At 39.2% G+C, this 23,725-nt stretch overlaps 1 protein-coding gene across 1 annotated transcript in view; it reads left to right on the top strand.

Annotated features, from left to right (window-relative positions):
- The window catches only part of KIAA1328, a gene marked incomplete at its 3' end in the record, with an annotated part of 173,744 nt that overhangs the window by 80,238 nt on the left and 69,781 nt on the right, over positions 1-23,725 (top strand). The gene's annotated exons all lie outside the window — the stretch shown is intronic.

Below are 23,725 nucleotides of genomic sequence, written 5' to 3' on the forward strand. Positions count from 1 at the left end.
ACACTTGAGTCCTCTGCTGGCTAGACACACACCTATGCATTCTTACTATCTATTTATTTAAGCAGAAATTCTATTACAGCAGTTTATCCCACGTACTGTTATTGTAACAACATGCTGATTTATATCTATAGAAGTAAATGTGGAGGACTGCAGGTTTTCTTTAAAAAGAGTATGACAAAACTTGTAGTTTTTTATATTAGTGCTTTGTCACTAAGGCTAAATAACTCAGTGAACACTAGCATATTAAAGTTACTCCTTGATTCATTTTTCCTAATGATGTGTGTGATAGAAGCCTCAGTTACTCTCGCGTCCCTCTGTATAAAGCAAGAGTGAAACTGTGAGGCACCTTCAGAAGGTTACTAAAATCCTGCTGATGATTCATTAAGTTTAGAAGAATCTGGGCATTTTTTTCTGAAATCCTCATTGTTTTATCCAATATCAAGATACTCCTTTTACTTTTTCATTAATGATTAGATGGCATCATCACTAAGAGGATCAGCATTGAACACAAAATGTACATTCCTAAGTCCATTTTGGTGTTTCTTTTGGGGTGGCTTGTTGATTTTCCAACTTATCATTAAAGCTGTTTACATGTTGAACTAATCCTTTGTGTTTAAATCAGTAAATATTCTAAGTATTCCTTTTAATTTGTCTTCAACCTTTTTGGACCCATGAGTTTAAAACTCTACATGGGGGCATATTTCAGGAGGCAGGCTGCCAATGGACCTGGCAAAACCGTGGGTGTTTATTATGCCCTTTTACATTCTTTCCCCTAACAGAAGAAAGTTAATAGATTGTAATAAGACACACATAGTTCTGTTATAATAAACCAGTAAGAAAGATTTTAAGGATATTAAGAAATTGTTTTGAAATGTCAGGAACACTGTAAAGGGAAAAGCTGGTCATTTTTTAAGCCAACAAAAGCCCAGGAAAAAAAATCTCTCCTTGTCCAGTGAAAGTTTTGGTGAAGGAATTTTTCTGTGTCATGGCTGCATGGACAGGATGACTTGAGACACTTGAGTGAGAGCAGCAGTGGGACTTTCCAGATATTATTTCACAGTGTTGGGAAGGAGATAAGTAGTGCATCGTACTGTCTTTTAGTAGCAGATGAGGTTCAGTTATTTGGGTGGCAGATGCTGCCTAAAGTAAGAAACATGTCACTATCTGTGCTGGTAAATATGAGTCAGTGTAAGACCAGAAAGTTGCTGGTGCATGTGATAGCCCCTCTTGGTGCCCACACGAAGCCTAGCACAGAGCTAGGAGGTGCTGCTACCAACGCAACCATCACTGCTGTGGGATGAGAAAAGTTCCCTTCTCTGATGGTCGTACTCAAAGTATGAAGATTTAAATGCCCCTAACAGAGCGCTGTTCCTCCCTGAAACTGATCCTCACACTAGGGTTTTTACATGTATGTGTCCCTTTTCACAAAGGGGCAATTAAACTCCCATATGTCTGCCAAATTTATTACATTCTGTCTACCTAAATATTTCGTGTCATTTCAGTTGAATGTGGCATTTTCCGGTTCTTTTTTATCTTGCAACTGCTTAACCATCACACATTCTCTCTGAGCTGGCTAAATGTCAAGGGTGGAATAAATTATTACTCACATACTGTTATTTGTACAACTGTAGTATTTGGGTTGGGGACCAATATCCTCTTGTACTAGGTAGGCATCTGAATCTGAATGATGGTCACTGTTCCAAAGAAGTCATGATGTTAGTGTATTGAAACATTTTTTTAAACTCATTTGGAGATGAAAGCTGCTTTAAAGATAAATGTAAAATGATTATATTGAGTATTACTTACTGATATATATTTCTTGCATAAATTTGATTTTTTATTTACATTGCTTCCTGAAAATGCCATTGTTAATAGAGTTCTGACATCTTATTTCCCTTATTGCTGTCTCAGTAGCATTTTATTTCTGATGCTTTAATAACTCAATGTAGACTGAAAGGATAAAACTGAGGGAATTGACTGAACTAATTAGACCCTGATTTGTCTGGCTGTCCAGTGCCTGACAAACATGTCTTTGACATAAACAGAATAAAACATTTTTGCCATTAGCCACTTACAAATAGCTATTTTGGCAGAGCTTTGAAACTATTCAATTCTCAGGGCACATTGTGTTGGATAAGGCACCAATTCAGGATTTTTCTTTTGCCATTGTGACTCCTCCTTCCTGTCTGTGTTGAAGTACAGTCATATTTAGTAGCTTCACAAAAACTCAAAAGCAGTTAGTGCAGTTATCACCCTAACAAACTGAGTATTTCTGAGAAAGTGGAAATGTTCCCATTTCAATTTCTGGTTAATGACACACTTGAGTATGGGATCTGAAATGTCAGTCTTTGTATTTTCAAACCTGTAGAAACTTGAATAAAGCTTATACATAAGAGCAATCAACTCTGATAGCAGTAGGCTAAATATCGGTTTCTGAAAATAAATTTTATATGAATCTATTCTCCAGACAATTTGACTTTTAAATGTTTAAAAATGTGACATCTTTATATAAGTGAATACGGATTGAGGCAGGAGCTATAAAAACTTGAAGTTTCCATGCATCACCTACTTTTCACTATCACCTGTTAAACAGCACAACTAGATACAATGCAGGCTTTACTACTTTCCATTGCAATAATTTACTGCCCTTCTGACCCATAAACAGATAACTGTTAGCATGACTCGATACTGTTAGATGTTTGGATACATTCTAGAATGTAATTCATGGTTTTAAATATTGTATGTGTGAAAGGTTTTATAACCCAGCATTTGGAAAACGGTAACATTACATTTCCTTCAGCAGTGTTCTGGGAGTAATGATTTGTCACTGCAGTCCAGCTACAGGGGTTCCTGAGAAAGCATCCTCTCCCTCTCACCTCTTCCTGGAATGCTGTATCCTTACATAATTAACTTTTCAGTGGTCCTTAAGGGCCTTCCTTTTTGTCAGTGGTTTCCTGGAGGGTCAATTCACTACAGTCTGCATGCAGAAAGTTTTTTGTGACCTTATTTGTTGATTTACACTGAGAACTTCATTGTGGTAAGAGGGAGATGCTCCATTAGAGCATTTGGGGGTGAATGTGAACGGGTTCTTGTCCCACATCTGCTACTGACTCACTCAGTGACCTTTGGATAATTACTTCAGCTTTCTGTGCTTAAGCTCACTATTTGTACAGCCAGGTTAACAGTGCTTCCCACCAACATTTGTAAAGCTTTTCAAGTTCCGTGCATGAAAAATGCAAGTACAAAGCATTGTCATGATTCATAATGGCATTACTCCTTTGCCCTGAAGCACGCTGTTGAAATAAGCACAGTTGTGCTGGAGTAGGGGTGGTGAATCAAGTCTGTTAATTTTTTTCTCCTTATGATAGCCATAAGAGGCGCTCATGCAAAATGAAAAAAAAAATGCCAGTGGGGTCATTAGTCTCCTCAGACTGCTGCTTTTGACCACTGCTTTTCCTTTTGGTCAGAAATAAGCCCAAGAACCTCAGGTGAGAGAATCTGAGTTTTCACATCTCAGCAAACTCATTGCGCAGTAATGTGCCTGAATTGTGCCTGTTCATGGAAAGCAAAGTATTAGCAGCTGGCTAGCTAGTGAGCTAATGACAAGTGAGTACTTGGTTGGGTCCACTCCATCATTGTTCTAGTCAGTTGTTCAGAGAAGGTAGGAGCAGGGAAATGATCCTGAAGCACACCGGGTGAGAGAGGTATCCCCCTTAAACAAGATGGTGCAGAATAATCTTGAGTGACTTGTGAAAGACTCAGTATGTTAGTGAGACCTGATGTACTTAATCCTCATTTCTTTTATTAACTTAATTTTTAAAGCCTGATTTAGGACGTAAGTGAGAAGAGGGCTAATAGTAGTTGGCAAATAATTTACTCGATAAGCCAATATAGATAGAGAATGATTGAAGATAAGCAGAAGACCTCTGACATTTACACAATGTTTACCTAGAGCACTCGTAACTTGTTTGTTACAGAAGTCATTATCTGGAGATTAACAGTAAATGGGGGAAGTGGGAATTTAAGACTAGAATGAGAAAAAGGCAAAAGCTAGAAGCGGGGAGATGTGTTCAAGCAGAGAAATGGAGAGATGACGTAGCCATGCTCTGTTGATCATATTTATGGACTGCGCTAATGCTATCTCAGTAGAAACTCCCAGAAGAAGAAGAATTCAACCAGGTTATTGTTTCTTGAGAGGGTAATCTTCTCTGATAAGCATTGTGAAGATTATCTGTAAGTGCATGTAATGTTGGTAAGAGGGCTTTGTGGAGATCCAGAGTTGATATTTCTCTCAAACTTGGAAGAAACTCTGACATTTACTTTGTAAGGAAGGGTAAGTATATGCCTTTCCTACACAGTGGGTGTCCTGAGTTTGCCGAGTTCAGCTACATGTCAAAGATGAGAGAATTTAATAAAAAAAGGGCTTTTATGCTTTTGTGGTAGGCTGTAGAAGGGATGTGGGTAGGGAGTAAAATGATTGGAAGAACAGTAAAAAGTTTGCAGCACAGGTCACTGAGCAGTCCTCCCTAATGGCAGTAATTGTTAGGAACATTTTAAAATACACTTGATCAGTATCAGGATTATAAAGATTTAATATCTAACAGGCAGAGATTTCCACATAACTAATTAGAGAGCTTGTTTAGGCCGTGGAAGATCTCTGCTGAAGTAGTGACGGTTGGGCTATGGTTTGACCATGGCCCAATTTTATGTCTTTAAGATTTTGGAGGCTTGTTGGGATTTGAGGATGTAGTTATGCTGGATTACTGAGTTGAAATGAGCTTTTCCTACATCAGAAGCAAGTACTACACACCACAGTTTTACTGAAATATTAATAAAAAGAGGCCCTTTCATTTCTCAAACACTCTTAAAATGCTCTTTCTAACAAGATAATGACTGTAACCTAACAATTTTATATGCATAACCTTTTGTAGGCCGTACAGCGTGTGCAAGCAGAAAAGGCAGGTTGTAAAAAAATTATTGTACTTGTTTGTATTGTGATAGTGCTTAAAAGCCTAAGCTCCATTTTTTTTCAGGTATAGCATGAATATTAAAGGAAGAAAGAGACTTCTGGCTCATGCTGTGATTTTTGCAGAAGCACAGCTTGATGCTTGCACCGGCGTATAGGCTGTGTGCTGGGTAGTCGGGCAGTGACATCTAGCACTTTGGCAAAGGAGCCAGTGGTGATCTGCTTCTAAGCATGGTGCCGTTCTGGGCGACAGGGTCCTGACCACCGACTACTGAGAGAACTGCCAGGGTTTGCGAACGGGTGTAATAAACTAGGAACAAAATTCAGGTGTTTTCTAGTTTATTTGTGTCACTGGAGAGATGCTGGGAAACGGAGGGATCAGAGTCATCAGCTTGGAGTCGTTTAGGCAGGTGCTGCACGTGTAAATAAAACATAGCTCCTGTCCTGTAAAGCTTACACTTTGGGGTGCAGGCAGCAGAGAAAAGAAGGAAAATTCAAAGTGATGATAGCAGAGATGGAAAGACAGGGTGACCACGGGAGCATATTGCCATATGCGCTTGCTGAGTGCACAGCGGTGCGCTGTGCCTGCCTCACTGTTATCTTCTAGCAGAAGTAACCAGCAGTTGTTGTTAGCCCTAGCAGGGCTTACTATTCTGATTACAATCTTGCTTTTTTTCCCTCAGCTTGGATTCCCATGTAATTTTAGCAGTATTCTTATGGAGAACTGTTAGAGCAAGATAGGAGGGAATGTTTTGTGGCAGCTGAAATCTGTGCTGGAAAATGGCTTAAAGCATTCTCTTTTAACCTGAGCACTTAGTACGATATTTGTGGCAATCAAAAACGCAGGAAATGAGGATGCTTTGTTGCAGAGTTAATGAAGAAGATTTCGGTGTGTGCAAACCCTCGGTCGCAGTTACACGAGCGATCAGAAGGTACTTATTTCCCTGTCTTTCAATAAGTCCTTTCCTGCTCAGGCACTCTTGCGAGAGTGTTTTCCGTACGTGGCAGATGAGGCACGGAGGGGAGATCACATGCTGGGTCACTGCTGAAGAAACAGAATCTTTATTTGTTGTTTGATATCAGAAATGAATTACTTAAGGGCATGCTTGTGCCCTGCTTTGGTCAGGTACCTGAGCCTCTTCCAAATGGGCTGATATGTTGTACCGCATAGTGGTATTAGCTCGGCTCCCAGAAGCAGTAGAGCTGCATCAGTAATTAGTTCTTCTCAGCAAGCTTAATTAGCAGGCTCAAGCAGATACTGCACTGACATGGATACTTAGCTCCTGGTTCCCGAGCCAGCTTAAGTATGCGTGCAAGAGCCAAGCGCTGTGCAGTGTGGACTTAAAGTTTTGCCATCTCTGCTTTATTTAATTTACAAAACAGAGCTTGAATCTCTTTTTAAACTTCTCTCCTCAAACTGTTGCTGCAGTCAGTGCTGTTAAATGTCCTTTGTACCTGCGGTAATAAGTACTGCTTTAAACAAGGCCCAAACATGTCTGATTAGAGAATACCCTTTTTGATTAAAAACCATTGGTTAATTTTTCAAATGAGTTTTCATTGCCTTTATTTCTTTTTTTTTCTAAATCAAATCCCATTTCAGTCATCTTTTTAGGCAAGAGATGATTTATAGAAAATGATCTTAGTGTTTATTTGAACATCCAAATGCAATAAATCTGCTCAGTATTTCAATAGCGTGCTTATTAATAGAACACATTATTCTGTTCAATATTGCGTTGTCTTTAAAATTTAGCAGAGCATTAGTAGTAATGAAACTAGTTTAAATCAATACATCCCTGTTATGAAACCATCTACGTGAGGAAGAAAATTCAAAAATTTGTCTTTAGCACAATAGCCTGATGATAATTGCATAAAAAGATCTAAAAGGAAGACTTTCAGGGAAGTTTAAGTTTCTAATTTAGAATGTGTGCAGATCACAATGTATTAACATTAATTTTAATAGAAATATTTTCAGGACTAAAAAAATTTACCAGAAAGTACTTTGATTGCAGAGAATGATATTTTGGTCTCACTGGGAATGATGAAAAAGCCCCGATTCATTGGAGTAGGCTTTATAACTACTCAGAATGCAATGACTAAAATGAGTATTGTGAATATGGTCCAGAAAATATCACAGATATTTTTCTATTCAGTCGCAGAAATTGTGTGAAAAAACAAGTACGCAAAGAAAAACTAAAATTAGATTTAACATTCTCAGCTTGGCAATCGCGCGGTTCCATTAAATGTATGGGCCAGAATTTTTATACTTAGATGTCTAAAATTAGACCCTCGAATAAAGGACCTGATTGTAGAAAGTGCTTAAGCACAATGTTTGTGGAGAGATGCGTGTCCTAGTTCTGATAGCTTAATTTTAGTTTTCTTGGTGGGTTACTGTCAGTTCGTGTAACTCAGCGCTGCAGCAAAACATCTCATTCTCTTAAGTGCGTTGAGCACTACTGAGGTGGACGTGCCCTTGCAGTGGAGCCAGGGAGGTAGGAGTGACTCTGCGTGTTCATGTGGACATTGGTCTCACCGTGTAGTATTTAGGGGTCAGGAAGCAGAGAGAAAACCATTTAAAGTTAGACCGCTAGTATCATCTGAAAAAAACCCACTAGTATCATCTAAAAAGTTATTCAAATGTGAAGTAACCAGTGCTGCTACGAAAGGCTGTGGGGAGACCTGCCTTATTTCCACTGTTGACAGCCAGGCTGTGCTTCTACACAACTTCTGGTTTCTGAAGTGCAGTTCTGGTTTGCTTCTCAGGAGAGAGGTTGCTAAGACGACTCTCCTATTGAAGACTTGGTGGCTTTTTTTATGCAGTGGGGTGGTGGTTTCTTTGTATTTTTTTTTTAATGGTGCATTGAGCATGATTTTCTGCATTGATTTAAGCTTGCTTAAATCTTGCAGAAGTACCCAGTGCTCCACCCCAACAAAACAAAAAAAGCCTGCATGACAAAGCCCAGCTCCACTCAAAACCTCAAAAAGCCTTCCAAAAACTTCAAAGATACTGTGAAGTAGAGAAAGTAATTTGGTCCTCTGTTCTGTACCATCCTCCACCCATGGGGCTGGAGCTCTTTAGCAAACACTGTCTCTCTGCACTTTCATGGGATAGGTAGGTAGTAAACTATTGCCAGTGGGTATCTTGAAGGGTTGAGTGATTTACTGTGGAGATACCAGGGGAAGAGACAGATGAGTGACAGCATTCCTGCTCATGAACTCGCTAGCTCTTTCCCTTTCTTAAGATGTTGAAATGTAATGAAACTTAAACATTTTTAAACAACTTCCAGATTAAATTTTAATAGGAATGAAAAATGAACAATATTCTTACAAGTAAGAAATGGTCTTCATTATTTTTTAAAGTCAGTATCATAAGGAACAGCACCATTAATAAGAGCCCTGAGTTTTTTTATATTATGTACACTGTTCAGATAGAAATTTAACAGGGAATTTTAATGAAATGATGGCAGAAATCACATTTTTATTACATCCCTTTGCAGAATATTTCCTGTGAGACCAAGATAGAGAGAGGCCAAAATTAATGGCTTTTCATAGGAACTGAGTGATAAGTTATGGAAAGCTTATAGAGATAATAATTTTAGGCTGCTGTTTGGATAGCTAAACAGCCTTATGGAGAATTGCTGCTTAATAGACATATCATGGGAATTAAAGACATTTGGATGTTAATTTGTATACATATTTTTGGTATAGGACCATAAAGAGAAATTCATTTTACTGATACTTTGTTTGCTGCTCTGTAGAGAGAGGGAAAGAATTCACTTACTGGATAGTTCCTGTCATTCGACCACTTAAGAGAACATGGAGAGTTATCAGGGGGCTGCCTCTCTTTTGCTTTTTCTCCCCTCTTGTGGTTTTTAATCCAAACATAAGAGAGCATGATAAGATTTTTTACCATGGTTTTGTTCTCATTAAAAATTAAAGGAATTGTTATTTTGGGAAATGAGAGTTATGTTTAGGGAAAATAAGCACCAAAAATATTTATGAAAATCTAAGCAATCTAGCATATTATGTTGACTTAGAGTCGAGCTCGTATTGCCCACTTGGCAAATATATTTTGCCATATTGCCGTACAACTATAATAATAAATGAACGTGCACTAAAGCCCCCCATCTACCGTGGCAACTGGCTTTTTAAAAGCACTTCACCTGCTTGGCTTCCTGTATTTTAAATGCAGATGTTCATCCAACTTTTAATACCAATGGGAGGCCCGGCTCAAAACCTGCATTAAGAGTGAAGCGCAAGGTGGCAATAAACTTAATTCGGGCTTTTATCTTTCTTGGTTCCACCTCAAAGCTTTTAAATATTGCAGCTCTGAAGCGCGGATTTCTTTTGTGCTCGCCGCTCCTGCGAACACCTGTGAGCACCGGGTTCGACTGGGCTGCAGCTGGCACCCACCGCGCGCGGCGTGCGCGGGGGCTGGCGGCGGCGCTGCTGCCGCATCCGCTGCCTGCACCCCAGGCTTCATTATCTCTGCTCCTGACTTTTCAGCTGCCTTTTCTTTTTTTGCTTGTGGGGTTTTTTGTTGTTGTTGTTGTTATATGCAGGTTAGAATGGTTTAGGGATTAGGGACTGAAAATAAGAAGCGGGTCCGGTGAGATTTGATGCCTCCTGGATGAAGTCATTTCGGCAGATACGTCTGCATGCATCAACACCTTATTGAGCAAGTCAAGCGCAGGTTTGCTAATCTCGTTAGTCAATTTGCGATAGTTCTGTAGCTTTCATGGAGGTTACTGTGCCAACAGACAGGGTGGCTGAAGTACGCAGCAGTGGTGGCAGTGCAGGAGGGAGCAAAGGTTTAAAAACGTCTCCGCTCCATGTCAGCTGTTTAATGGTCAAAATGAAACCAGTACAGGCTTGTGTACAGACAGTCGTGATGGGATGACTTCGCTGTAGTCATTGATAGTGTAATTCGCCTTGAGACTTGCTCTGTCTCAATAGTTCACTCAGAATTAGCAGTCTTTTTGTTTCCTTGAGCGTATTGTGCACATCCCTATGCATTAGAGTAACTATTGCTGTGATTTATTCTTTTTAAAGTTGATTTCAGAATTAGGTACTGGCACTGCAGACACTTTCTGCAAGAAACTACTGTGAACCGCTTGTTTAGAAAGTATGTATTTAAGTGGAAACAAACAGTTCTTTACCCACTGTTGCTTCATAATAGATTAGAACGCTGTTTCCTACCTGTAGACTTCCCTAGGCTTTGCAGATGAAGATGAATTATATAAGCTTCAATTGAGAAGGAACGAGGGAGGGGAGAAATGCAGCCAAATCACTTGATCTAAGCCAGAATGTCCTAAAGGTCACACTTCCCAGAGCTAAGGAGAAGAAAATAGTCTCTATATGGAATATTTTATTCACAACAGGAGCAAAACTGAAACTTTCTAAATCTAAATTGAAAGCTGTGAACACCCACAAGCCTATAAATGCACCTTTTGGATTCTAATAGGCCTCGTAGTCTCCGCGTGTCCCTTACAGATGGATTGTAATTCAGAGAGCCCTGCGAGGTTTGAATCCTGCGAATTTGCTCCATCCTCTGCTGCCAGGTGCATTTCCATTAGGCATTCGTTTTATGTGACCTGCAGAGGCCCTTCATGCCACTGCATTGTGAATCCTCTGCTTTGGGGCTTAAGGGTCTTCTGCTGGGTGAGACTTACTCTAAAACAAAAAGACCACTTAAGTGGCCATGAAAAGTAAGGAAATGCCTTTTCCCTGTCATAGCAAAGCAGCACAGGTCTGACTCTAGCTATGTTTCGCGTGGGCCACGATCTTCTTGATGGTTGACTTTGTTCCAGCAAGAAACACACAAGTCTTTATTTTTGAACAAGTGGAATTTCAGACAATAAATGCATGCCGGGTGCAAAGTGAGTACTGGGGAGGTAAGGTAATTTAACCTCCTTTCCCAACTTTAGTCGTCGTGTTTTTACTCGCTGTTGTTTAACTGGGATCTCGCTTCCACTGTTTGTATCAAGCTTTTTGCTTCCCTGTAAAATGCTTTTCTGTGAAGCTCTGTTAGAGTACCATGCTACAGAAAGTAGTGTTACCACACAGGGAAAACTGGAAGAACGAAATGGCAACTACTTTGGGACTGAGTCTGTGTCAGGTACTCCGCTCAAACACATGGACAGTATTAGTGAGATGACTTAGACTGGGGAGAGCTTTGAACATGGGTTTTTTCAGACTGACTCCTGTATCTTCCATCTTTCTGTTAAACACAGTGTGACTGACTGCCTGCCTGGCAAAGTGTGGCACCAGCCCCCAAACTTCAGTGCAACTTGTTCAAATTTCCTATTTGTGTTACCCAATTTTGTTTAATTGGAATACATTAATATACCAGACACCTTGCCTTTCTCTAACCAGATTTAGGGCTGAGAATGAGTGGAAAGGTCTTATCTTAATGAAAATGAATTTTCTTCTGTCTGAACAATAATGCAATAAAATGATCAGCCTTCTTTTCTTTTTTTTTTCCTAAGCTGTTAATTGTCTGCATGTGTAATGCTACCTAGCAACATTTCTAGCAGCACTGTGTGAGGGCCCTGCTGTTGGTCAGAGATTTTTTTGGAGGGTGCTGAAAGATAACATTATTAGTAACAATTAAGACAAATGTTTCTTTTGTGGCTTGAAGAAGGCTCATTTAGCAAAATCTCTCAAAGGCAGGGCACTGCACGTTCGCGTTTGTTTTATTTATTTTGTGGGAGAATAAATTGTTTGAGGGAGGGGAGGAACCCTGAGTGTGTGTTACACCCTGCGTGGCAGCAGCCAGAGGCATTCCAGTAACCGTGCCAGTGCCGGCTCGAGTGCGGAGTGGTGGGATGTGGATTTCATATACTGTAAGGGGTGAGAAGCTGCTACCTCAATATTCTTACAGTAACCGAAAGCTTTAGTTCCTGAATTAATTAATCAAAGGCCCTAGACTGCAATGTCATTATGAATAGTCAGAACATTTTCAGCTTGGTGCTTGGCTCATCAGTCTGGCAGGCACTGAACTCTGTCAATCCCTATTGAAGTTGTGCCAATCTTCTTAGATGAAGCTGATTGATGTGAGCCCTTTCCTCACCATTCATTTGGACAGCCAGACTGTGTGTGACTAAATTTTTGGCCATCACAGACATTCAGATGAATTCATTTTGATTAGTTCTAGTTGAGACTTTGGGGAAACATGAAAACTGAATTGCTGTTCTTTTCCTCCCTTCCCCCCCCCCCCGTGTTGTTCTCAGGCTCTTCCCTTGTCCATCCGCAACCACTATGCTCATGCATGCGTGCATGTGAATACACATACAGACATTTCTGTTGCTAGGCATTAATCCAGAGTTCAAGAGGGTTTTTTTAATACTAATTGTCTTTTACCAAACTATTTCTTTTCTCTGTACAACACGATATTGGAAAATGGAGCTGTTTTCACAGTCACAGCATTTTAATGCTTGCTCTGTCTTCAGTGAGTTGCTTTGCTTTTTTCCACTATCTGGTACAAATTTAGTGTAAATTAAATGACCAGTTCATTTTTTGCGCTCCATAGGCTGCAGCAAGTAATAAACAGCTTATGTAATCTCCTAATCATGAACTCAGCCAAAAAATGTCATAAAACTCTGCAGTACACAGCACCTCACAATGATTTCAGTAGCCTGCAGAAACCGTATCTTATGAATATTGTTCACCGTGGTTTTTTTCATTTGAATCGTTATCATCCTCCATTTGCAGGAAAGAAAAAGACTTTCTTTTCTTATTAGATGTTCCACTTTGAGTTTGTATTTATTGCCCCTCTGTCTGTGGTTGTTAATTCTAGTTGGAGATTGTTACTTTCGTAGAGTTGGAGAAATCAGATAAAATCCAGAAACATTATAGACAAAGAACTTCTCAGCCCTTTTCCTTCTCTGCCCCTCTCACTCAATCTCCTGGGCTTCTCCCAGGTTTCCAATTTTATTTTTGGTAATTCATCTAATCCTTGCATTCTCATTCTGTGTGTGACCAAACCTTTCCTCTTCCCTTCCTTGCTCCTGCTGAAGGATTTTTCTTCTTCCACACTACTTTTTTTTTTGTAAAATTTTTGTCCAGCCTAAATAGCATAAAAGTTGGCTTTCTTTGCTTACTATGGAAGACTTCTTTGGTGGTTTCCTATCATTTTTATGGCCCTTGTTTCCCATCTCATCACATTATACACACTTTTTAGTATGTTGTATAACTGTAGCCTGTTATTTGGCGTTAACATGTTAGTGCATAGGGCGATGTTTTGCTTCAAAGGTATTTGTCTTAACTGGCTCGCTGGTGGTGTAAATTGCCAACTATCATTAATACATCTTAATTTTTTTTAATGGTAGTACACTGAAAAAGCATTATAGAACAGCATGCTCTGTTTCAGGCTCAGTGATATGAAATACAGTGTTGAGCGTTTGCTTCTCCAACACTCTTAGAGGTAATTTTTCAGTTTTCACGGTGCTGTCATTGATGCCAGCCGTATCTCAGCCAGTCTTCCTTAGTGCAATGCATTGAAGAGAATTGATTTGAACAGAATGATAGATGTAGTCTAGAAGTTACTTTGGGGAAACTTCTTAGGGTGATCTTACAGTATCAGAAGGGTTAGAGACAGGCTTGTGTGCCTTCATGTGTGAGGGAATATTGGCTTGGGATTCTTCTGAAGGACTTATTTAGCCCTTGTGTTTTGCTGCTTCCTTACTGGTGATCCTCTGCCTTGGGAAACCGGTACTCATAATGCTATTCTACAGCATGTTGCTGCTTTGAGTTATATTTGTAGCTTTACATGTTTAAATGTGTATTTCGATGAAGTGGTTTGACATTGGCTTGAACTAATGTTGCTGGTGGTGAGTGCTCTTGATGCTTTGGAAGTGGTGAAAACTGAGGACCCTCAGCTCCTCAGCACCTTTCAAAAGTACTAAGCTGCTTTAATGTCAGACGTATTTTATATGGCCAGCAAAAACTGTCTCAGGGTGAACCTTCTTCCTTTTTAATTTGAGATAGGCATTCACTCAGTGCCATTTGATCAATTTGTAGTGAATTATGATATTTTTAAATGGCAGCTGTATTTTCAGGCACAACTGTTTCATGAAGGGAAACAAGCTTTTAAAATGAGCTGGTAGGAGTCTGAGATGCAGTACAACATAGCTGGGATTCATCCAACAGAAGTAATGCAACATGCGTTGAGGAGGAAGTGTAATGGGAATAGTTTCTGAAAGGGAATTGCAAATTCCTGCCTAATGAAAGGAGGGAGGAGAGAATCCTGGGCTTTCTTTGTGTGGCACTGTAGATACTAGCAGAGAAATCCACATTCCAGTTTCTGGTTCCTCATTTCTTATGGTGTTCTTGCTAAGTACCTGTATAGAACAGTGTTTGTGAAAGGATATAATTTTAAATGCTTTGGTAATCTAGACAGGAAGATTGAAAAGAGGGAAAATATGTGTGTTCTATCGTCTATAGTTTTGGCACCCTGTCTGCTTGTTTAATTACTGTAACACAAATTTGACACAGTGGAAAACTTTTGAGTTAAAATCTTTGTGTGTGTTTTATATGGAATGATGTCTTTTGTATTTTGTCCTCTGGATTGATCAGTCATTTTTATTTAGGCTTGATTGCTGTAATACAGCTGTTGGATATTTTTCTTTTTAATGCTTAGCCCTTGCCCAAGGTGGTTTAAGAGCAGGAGGAATAGATCAAAATAATAATTTTTCTTCTCCCAACATTAAGATATGAGTTTTTAAATTACCCAAGCCAATTTATTGCAGGGTAGATTTATTGTGGATACACTCAAAATCTATCGGATTGATTGACGATGCTGTTCTATTGACATATCTGTTCCAAAAGAGAATGTGGGATAATAGGCTGAAGATTTGATAAATACCATTTTATTTAGAGGAAATTATATTTTAGTGCATTTAGTATTTTTGTAATATAGGAAAGATGTTGAAAGTTACCTTCAGAGAGGTGACTGTAGGAAGGCTTCCATTTATGAGATCAGGCCCTGTGGGAATGGAGGGGTTTGGCATCACTCCACTTCCAGAGAGATTCCACTGCTGGAAAGACACAAGGAGAATACATCTCTATGGGTTTGGCAGTCTGAAGGTTTAAAAAACTAAAACCAGACTGTCCCTCCCACCCCCAAACCTGGTCTTGAGCTTGGCTTATACACAGTTGAGTGTGCTCATTTCGAACATTACAGGGTTGAAGTTTTCTTTCTAAAAATCTGTATTATATTTAGGTGTCTTGCTCACTGATTGCTCTTGTGAAGTGTAAGGCAATACTTATTTTCAAATTCTTCCTATTTCTATAACTATTTGTGTAACTTTTATGAAATAAGACATCTTAAAATTTGTGGTATTCCCTGAAATCACATGGTATAACTCTTAATGATTTGTGTGAACTCCTAAAATTTACAGTAAAATAAGCTCAGTTCCCCTCACCACTATCTTCTTCTGTCTCTACTGGAGAGGCAAAACATGTTATGTTAGTATTTTGAAAGTTCCTTATGATCTTTTCCACATTAGTTTTATTTTCTGAAGCATAATGTCCCCAAATTTAAATCTGAGTTTGGACCAGAGGTATATTCTAAGATAGAGAAGGACAACCTTAATTTGCAGTTCTATCTCCTTTAAGGTTAATGTATCATGAAAAATGAAGGTATGTCCCTAATTTGGTCCATTTTAGAGATACCTGTTTCAGCTGGTTATACAAAACAGACAAAATTTGCAAGGTTCCATGTTTCATCCCAGCATCATTCTTTTAGGGTGGCTGGCAGGCCACAGGGGAACTGTGGGCAGTCCCCTGGACGGTAGCACCTCTAGCCCCAAAAGCAGTTAATTCTTCATTGTGTGCATCACTGGGGCTGCTGAGAGGTCCTGGGCTAGAGATGAAACACTCATCTGAACTAACACTTGCTCCCACCTAGTGTGGCAGTTCTATATTCCTGAACAAACTGTTGAGCCAGGTTATTCTTGGCTTGTCCAAACATTCAGGTCATAAACAGGTACAGACCTGCACCCTTTTCGAAGGGATTGGTGGCAGGTCTGGACCTAGGCAATGTCAGGTCTGGCAACAGCAGGGAAACGAATGCATTTCTGAAGCTTTTAAATGAGAAGAGTAACACTGAGTAATACTGATACTGAAAGACTAATGAAAAAAGGCCTTTCCTTCAGTGGTCAGGCAGGATTAATTGCGAAATATAAACCAAATGCCTAGAACAAATGTCACTTGAGAGATGGAATGGCTGTAGACAACAGCAGGAATCCATGTGTAAAGATTAGGGAATCGATAGTTGTGCATGTGCATCGCTATAGGTAGCCAGATAGTAAATATGTAGCATAGTCAGAACATATGCTGGGTAAAAGCCAAGGCAAGTAAATGCTAAGTTCTAGCTGTTAAGCAGGCTCTGTGGTGTAGCTTAGACAAAACTTGTCCATTTTATGATATTTTGCTGCCAGATGGGGTATCTGGTATAGGTACCCTTATCACAGATGGGGTAGAAGTACCATGATTATGGTAGCAAGATGAGGTAAGGCAAGTGCATTCAAGGGGCCTGAAAGGTAAACTTTGAAGGAAAAGCTGTTCCCAGTTCCTTCTTTATGTAGCATAATAAAATCCTGGATGCCTCCTTAGTCTCCTGCTGCTTTGAACAGGCAGTGCCAAGAGAGATGCATTTCCATTCTGAGTAGATGGGAGAATGGAGATTTTGGGGTGCGATAGAGCTCTCCAAGAGAGAAGAGCTTCCAAGCATTATTTAGCCCCTGTGCCCCCCTTCCAGCAATTACTACAACCTTATTTATTTCCCACACAATTCTGATATGGGGACTATAGTTCTCTGTGCTAAAAGAAATTATTACTATTACTTTGATTATTCTACTTGGGCTCTGCCGTGAGTACAGTACATGCAGGTTGCAGGTTTTTTTCAGTCTGAGAATTGAATTCAGAGGTTTGATACTGCTGCAGTTGAACACATACAAATTTCAATACAAAATATGAGACATCTAGAGTTCTAGTGAGTTGCTTTTGATGAATTGAAATAAATTCATATTCTCTTATTAAAAACCCAGGGAAGAAACTGAAATGCAACTCTGTATGCATGAGTCTTTTTAAAAATGAAGGCTAAGAAAATCCCAATTGATACATATAAGACACAGCTTTTTAATTTATTGCTTAAGCATATGCAAAAAAGGCATTAATTTTCAGTAATATAAAATTCTCGATATGTAGTGCCTGCAGCTATGGTTTTGAACCTAAATTGTGTGTATTTACTAAGCCATAGAGCTCTGCAACGTGGAAAATGGAAGTGCATTTCAAATGTGTGCAGGGACTGCTATTACTAAAACCAGTTGTAATTTGTAAGTAAGAAAAATAAAGCTTCAGATGGCAGATGAAGAGACACCTTTATTGACTCCATATGCTTGACTGCATGAGGTGCGTTCCTGAAAATGGGAAGCAAGTGCCATATTTTAAGGAATTTCAGAAGTCAAGCATCAAGGGGTAATAGAGTTGACCTCTAATTTCAGAAATCACAGGCTAACATTTCAGAGCATTTCACTTCCAAACTTTATTTAAAGCTCTGCTTAGCAATCAGTTTTATAATAGTAAGGATTTTTGGCTGTGAGGCACATCGGTTATACTGTTACCTGGCAGACTTCTTCCCTTTAACAGCAGACACCAGTGGCCTCTAGGAATGAAATGCTGATGCTTCAGACTATGTACAGGTATGGCTGGACTGGCCCTCTGTCCTTGGTTTCACGAGCATGGGTTTTGCATCCTCTGTTCTTTTTACTTTCAGCAAAGTACAATGTAGTTGGCTGCTTATGTTTCTAAGAGATTTTTCTTCGTTTTTAAACATTTGCTGTCTCTTTGGTGTTGAAATATTTTAACGCGTTTTCCTATCAGCCTCTTCCTAGAGTATCCATATCCATTGCTGCAGTATGTTATCTAGAGGCTGTGACTTGGAATTCTCAGTGGGTAGTTCTCAGCATGGGTGCTTCTCACCTTACAAAGGTGTTAAGTAAATACAGGTTTTGGATGTATATTTAGTGTGGAATTGATTCCACCCTGTGTTCCTCCACCTAGAAGTGGAGATGTGAATGCAATGTTGCTCTTTCCAAAATGATACAACTTCTCCTTTTGGTACCGATTTGTAAATTCTTAGAAAAATGAAAGAAGTATCTGTGTTTTCCCATTAGATGAGAAGCTTCACAGGTGAGATAAACCTATGACTTTCACACTGCGTGCTACCGGTTCTTAACTTGGCCGTGTTCTTGTACGTCAGTCACTTTTGGTATGAACAGGAGAAGTTTTGTGAGCGTGGTGACTGCCACCAGTAAGACACATGAACACAGTTAAACATCGCTTTGCACGTTCAGAGTGGTTACTAGCGTAACAGACTGCCTGTCATCCCTCATAAAAAATGGAGGGAGGAATTTAAATGTATTTTCTGTAAAGCAATTTTCTTTAGGTTATTCATAAATATCCATACCTGCTTTCTGAATACAGAATTTCAGCCTTGTTAATACATAATACATAAATATGTACAAGAGCAAAACATTCTTTTACCAGCTGGACTCTGGAGGCGACAGGTTTAAAGAAGATGCTCAGAAACACATCGTGGGCGAATAAGGCTTTCATTTGAAAAAATACAGGCAAGATAAAAAAAGCAAGCCTGGGACAAGATTTCTAGGTAGGCATAATACCTCTTATTAAACTGGACTGGTATGCCTGGGAAAATTAATAAGGTTCTGGGCAGCCAAACTTTTTTTGAGGTCTGAAATGGAAACAGCAGATTGCAAAGCTAAACACAACGTGACCGCAATTACGGTTTGGTTAATATCTAGTTGGGATATTTAGGTGTTTGTCCGTCAAGTGTAAAATCCTAGGTTAGCCTTGAGGTATTCAGCAGCTCATTTACTTGAAGTCATGAATAAATGTCATACGTAGTACTTTGGTGGGGTTTTTTTCCAAGTGTAATTGTGTTGTACAGATACCCAGACTATTATGTGTTGTTAGCAGTCTGCTCTCACGCCTGTGAGTGTTTAAAAGCCTGAATGCTGTTTATAACTGTGCTTGTATTTGTTTCAGATTTGGAGGAAAGCAGGGAATGCTTTCACAATGCAAGGTGATTATTGGCAAAGCCAAGAGGTTTTTTTCTCCTTTGTCAAATGGTGCATTTATTTACTGGGAGGCTATTTGGGCAATTGAAATGAACTTGAAATAGTCCTGATACTTCAGCACTGTAAATCGGAGAAGGGAAAATAAAAGGACAGACGGCGCAGTTTTCATGCTAAGGTTCCTCCTCTGCTTTACTGCTGAGGAAATGAGCTGCCACATCTGCTGTGCTGTGACAAGATCTGGACAGGATACGTCCAGAAGACTGCATGGGAAGTAGAATACAGGCAGATGATGGAATTGTTTGAGCTGTAGGCTATCCATGCTGTCACATTTAATGGCATACGTTCAGCATCATCACAAGCAATCATGAGGCAGAACACAAAGATGTGAACTTCCATGGGTTTTTTACTTTTTCCAAAAACGAATTTCTTATATTTATTAATTAGACTGGTACAGAAACACAGATTTTGCTGATATGGGTGTAGTAGCAGTGCCAAGAACATGGCAATTTAACCAATTTACAATTCAGCACTGCTTACTCAAAGCTGAATAAAAGAAGAAACTAGAAATGGAACCAAAAGAAGAATTTCTGGTAGATTTTTTTTTTTTTTATTTTTTCAGCAACATTACAGTGTCAGTAGTATCAGTGTAGCTGATTGGATTTCTCTTTATATGTAAAGATTCTGTTGTTTTGGATCTGGATTACAGTTTTGATTTTTTTATTTATTTTTTTCAGTGACTGCATATTGGCATTCAGATTGATAGCTAAAATCCATTTCAGACAGATTAATTTAGGAATGATTTTTTTTTTTTTAAATATAAAGGCTGTTCATAAGTCTCTTAACTCTTTGGAATTGCCTATCCAGAGTAGCCCTTCTGTAACAGCCTCCTGTAGGACTGTAACCAGAGCTATGGGCTTGTTGTTCCTCCAGAATTTGTGCTGCTCCAGCTTAGAATTTTTTAATATCTGTGTCTTGAGCAATCTGGTTGTGACTAAGATTCAGGGCAGTCCTGTGTATTCCTTGACCTCAGTGGCTTTGCCTATAGAACAAGGATAGCAGTGCTTAGTTACTGCCAGGAATATTCAGGCATAATGTATATAAATATCTCTAAAGGTTACAAGTTCTCTGAAAGTGCCTCGTATTTCTGCTGATTTCATGTTAAGTAGAAAATTGTGTGCGTGTGTGGTGGTGGTGGTGGGGTCAATCATCAGATGTCAAGTTTTGTTTTATTTTTGTAATGATTTATGCAGTTGTTAATCAGCAGCTGACTCCTCAGAGGAAACTTCAGGGAGATCATGTATTTAGAAACAATCCGGCTTCTAGTATTTTCTCTCCATTGTATTTTTCTTCCTTTGTTCTTTTGTTCTCTATTATGAAGGACATTTGCATGAAAACAAGATTTTTGTTTCTTAAGAGTTCATCTGCTCCTGCTGCTTATTCCCCACCTGGCCATAATCCTCCGTTTGTGACATCTCAATTGGTGGCTGTGCAAATGATTATGATGTCAAAGACAGGATTATGACTTCAGGTGAGAAACAAACAGCAGGAACTGGTGAACTCGGGAGAAACACACATCTAGATTTTTCTCTAACCATTTTTATGCTAAAAGCACAAGAGAAATGCAGACAATAGATTATCTATGCATATATAAACCAACTGATGTATAAGCAAATTGTATCGTGCTAGTGAGTAACATGACAAATCTATTCTTTAAATTGTCTTCAACTGTTCTTATTATCTGGTTTCTGCTACAGAAAAATGCAGTAGTAGGATAATATCCAGTGATAGTGTGATTAGGGCATAGTTATTTGGTTTTTACCATGTTACAACTCTTGCAAAGAGACTTGTTCTATATCACTCTGTTGTAGCACAGTGCCCCTAGTTCAATTATCATAAGGTTTTGATTTAAAACATAGTCAGACCCAGACTGTGGACTATGAGTGAGTTAACTGGGGTCTCCGAGGGTGTGTTTTGGACCAGATCAAGCTGCTTAGTGATACAGTGGGAGGTTCTTGAAATTGTCTGAGTTCTCCTTTTCTCTTCTTTTTTTTAAATTCTTTTTGTTACTGTGGATTCCAACCTGTCACTGCCCCTGAAAAGTGTTTCCCTAAAGGGCTCTTGCACGGTATCTCCTTTTGAAATTTCTTGTCTGCAGCTTGTGTGGCTCTGCAGCCATTTGCTGCCGTGCATTGAATAGCAGCAGAAAGATATTTGCTAAAAAAGCTTTACAGGTATCAGAATTATAATGTAAGGAGGTGTGTGTGTGTGTATTACAAAACTAGCTGATGCAACCAGCACCTGAGATGATCTCTTCAGTGACACAGTGATGGGTTCTGAAGAGATTGCTCAACAGAAACCTCATCCAGGGAATCAGCTTGTAGACTTCTGCTGTTGAAGCTATTTCAGTGGTGGTCACCAGTTCTGCTTAGCTAATCCAAAAGTCATTCTGTTGATAATTTTAGGTTAGGAAGTTTCTTCCCTTTTGCATTATTTCAAGAATGCCTGCTTTCATAGGTGCGTTACTGCTTTCTTTCGAGGTATTTGGCATTCTTTTGGTGTAGTGTGTGAAGTGAAATGGAAGAAATTGTTATCTTATATGCATATAATACTGTCTGGTGTCAGCATCACTGGGTGAAAATAGAAGGGAAGAAAGGAGTTAATAATCACAGAATTAAAGACATTGAAAGTCATCCAATCCACAAGTTTGATATTTGAATTACTCCCAGCTTCAGAGAAACCATGGGGAGTGGGTTTTTTAAACAGAATGAAGTAGTTATCTTCAGGAACCCAGTAATTAAAATTAGAAAGTTGGTAACATTTTTATTGCAGGCAATTCTAGTGGTGAGATTAACATTAGATAATCTTATCATAAAATAACCAGGCACCCTATGATGATCTGACACGAGAGGCTGCACAGAGCTTCTGGTCCCCCAAGGGCTGTGATTGTTTTATGGTTTTATCTTATGATAACTGTGCTTTGGTTTTGCCCTTTTCTAAAGAGTTTCATACAGTACACATTTCCCCCCACCCCCTGTAAATTTGTAATTTAACACCACTCTAGGAAATGGCAAATCAGCATGAAACTATTAATCTTATCTCGTATCATGAAACAGACACTGATCCAAGAGATCTGATTACTTTGCTTCTGGTCATTATCCAGACTGAAAGCTGAGCTTGGGCATTTGTATCATCAACAGTTCTGTCATCAGAAAGCAGAAGATTTCAAAAACAAAGTGAAATTCGACGATCAATCCCGTTTAACTTTTCATGCCAAAAATACTGTGTGGCACCAAACTCCCTTTTACTGGTCACTTAGCGATCAGCTGCAATATTAAAGCCCTCATTCCTGCCCTATGTCTGCAGCTTCTTTTCCTAGGCATTTAAAGCATAATAAAGGACTTGAATGTCAGGCATGAGGGCTTTAAATAATCTGTAGTGATTTTAATGGGTTCAGTCACAATGGCCACAGGTTTGTCTTGCTTCATAAGTATTTCTGAGATGGAGCTTGCAGTCAGACTCTCTGCTGCCAAGTTGCTTTTTGGTCTTTTGAGAAGGATGGAAACTGGCTCCTGTTCAGTCCTGCAGAACTGAGTCTGTTTTAGCTTGAACTGCTCTGGAAATAGCCAGCTGCATTCCCTCCCCTCCAATGAATATATTGTGAACAAGAAATTCAGTTCTAATTTGTATTACAGTTCAGCTAATTAAAGGAAACCCATTTTAAATACTTGACTGAACCAATGTGATTTGGCTTTCTTCTTTTCTCTACTTTTGGCCCTTCCTCCCCCCTTCCCCAAGTTCTTCTGAATAGTTGCGACTTCCTATCTTATCTTCTCTCCCATCAAGTTCGTGGTGCTTAAAGATGTGCTTATTAAATAAGTAAAGGAATGCTCAAGCCCTCTTTTCCCTCCCCTTCTGTAGTAGGATAGAGCATTCTGCTCTACAACAATATTTGGAAATATTTTTTTCTATTACTTCTTGCAAATCCTAAGGGACTTTACAGACATGGAAACGTGGTGAGAATTTCTTCTGTGCTCAACTGGATGGTTCAACTCTGTTCCTGGAGGGAGTGAATTTTACTGTTGACCTAATTCTGCTCCCGTTAAAGTTGGCACTGAGTGGTTTTAGAGATTTTTCAGCCTCAAAGCATTACTATTCTTTGTTGAATCCAGAGTTTAAGAAGGAGAGCTGAAGTTCAGCTCTTTCAGATGGAATAAGGAAGGCTTAAGCCTGGTAGTCAAAATGCATTTATTAACTAACTCTATCCAAAGGAAGTGGTCTGGGAACCCAGATAGAGGGACCTTCTGCATTAGAATTTTGTCAGAACTTCCAAAATTCATAACTTCGGGTATTGTGGACTGCCTCTGCTTTTGGTTTGTGTGCAGACTTATTGTATGGATTGAGTTCACAAAATGGGGAATGACAATTGAGAGAAAAGGTGAAATATACAAATGCAAACCTCTTCATTTTTCCTTGGGATAAAAGATCCCTTCAAAAATTTGTTTCCTCCTTAAGAATAATTATTGTCAAATTTTAGATGTCATCTATCTGCTGTGTTATCAGGTGAGAAATAGACTTTCTGTTGAAAATGGGCAGCGGTTATGTACAAGTTGGAAAAAGAGCAACAGAGGGATGCAATATTAACCATAGCTGTAGAGACATT

This window comes from Gallinula chloropus (genome assembly GCF_964237585.1).
Source record: "Gallinula chloropus genome assembly, chromosome: Z".
Classification (NCBI taxonomy): Eukaryota; Metazoa; Chordata; class Aves; order Gruiformes; family Rallidae; genus Gallinula; species Gallinula chloropus.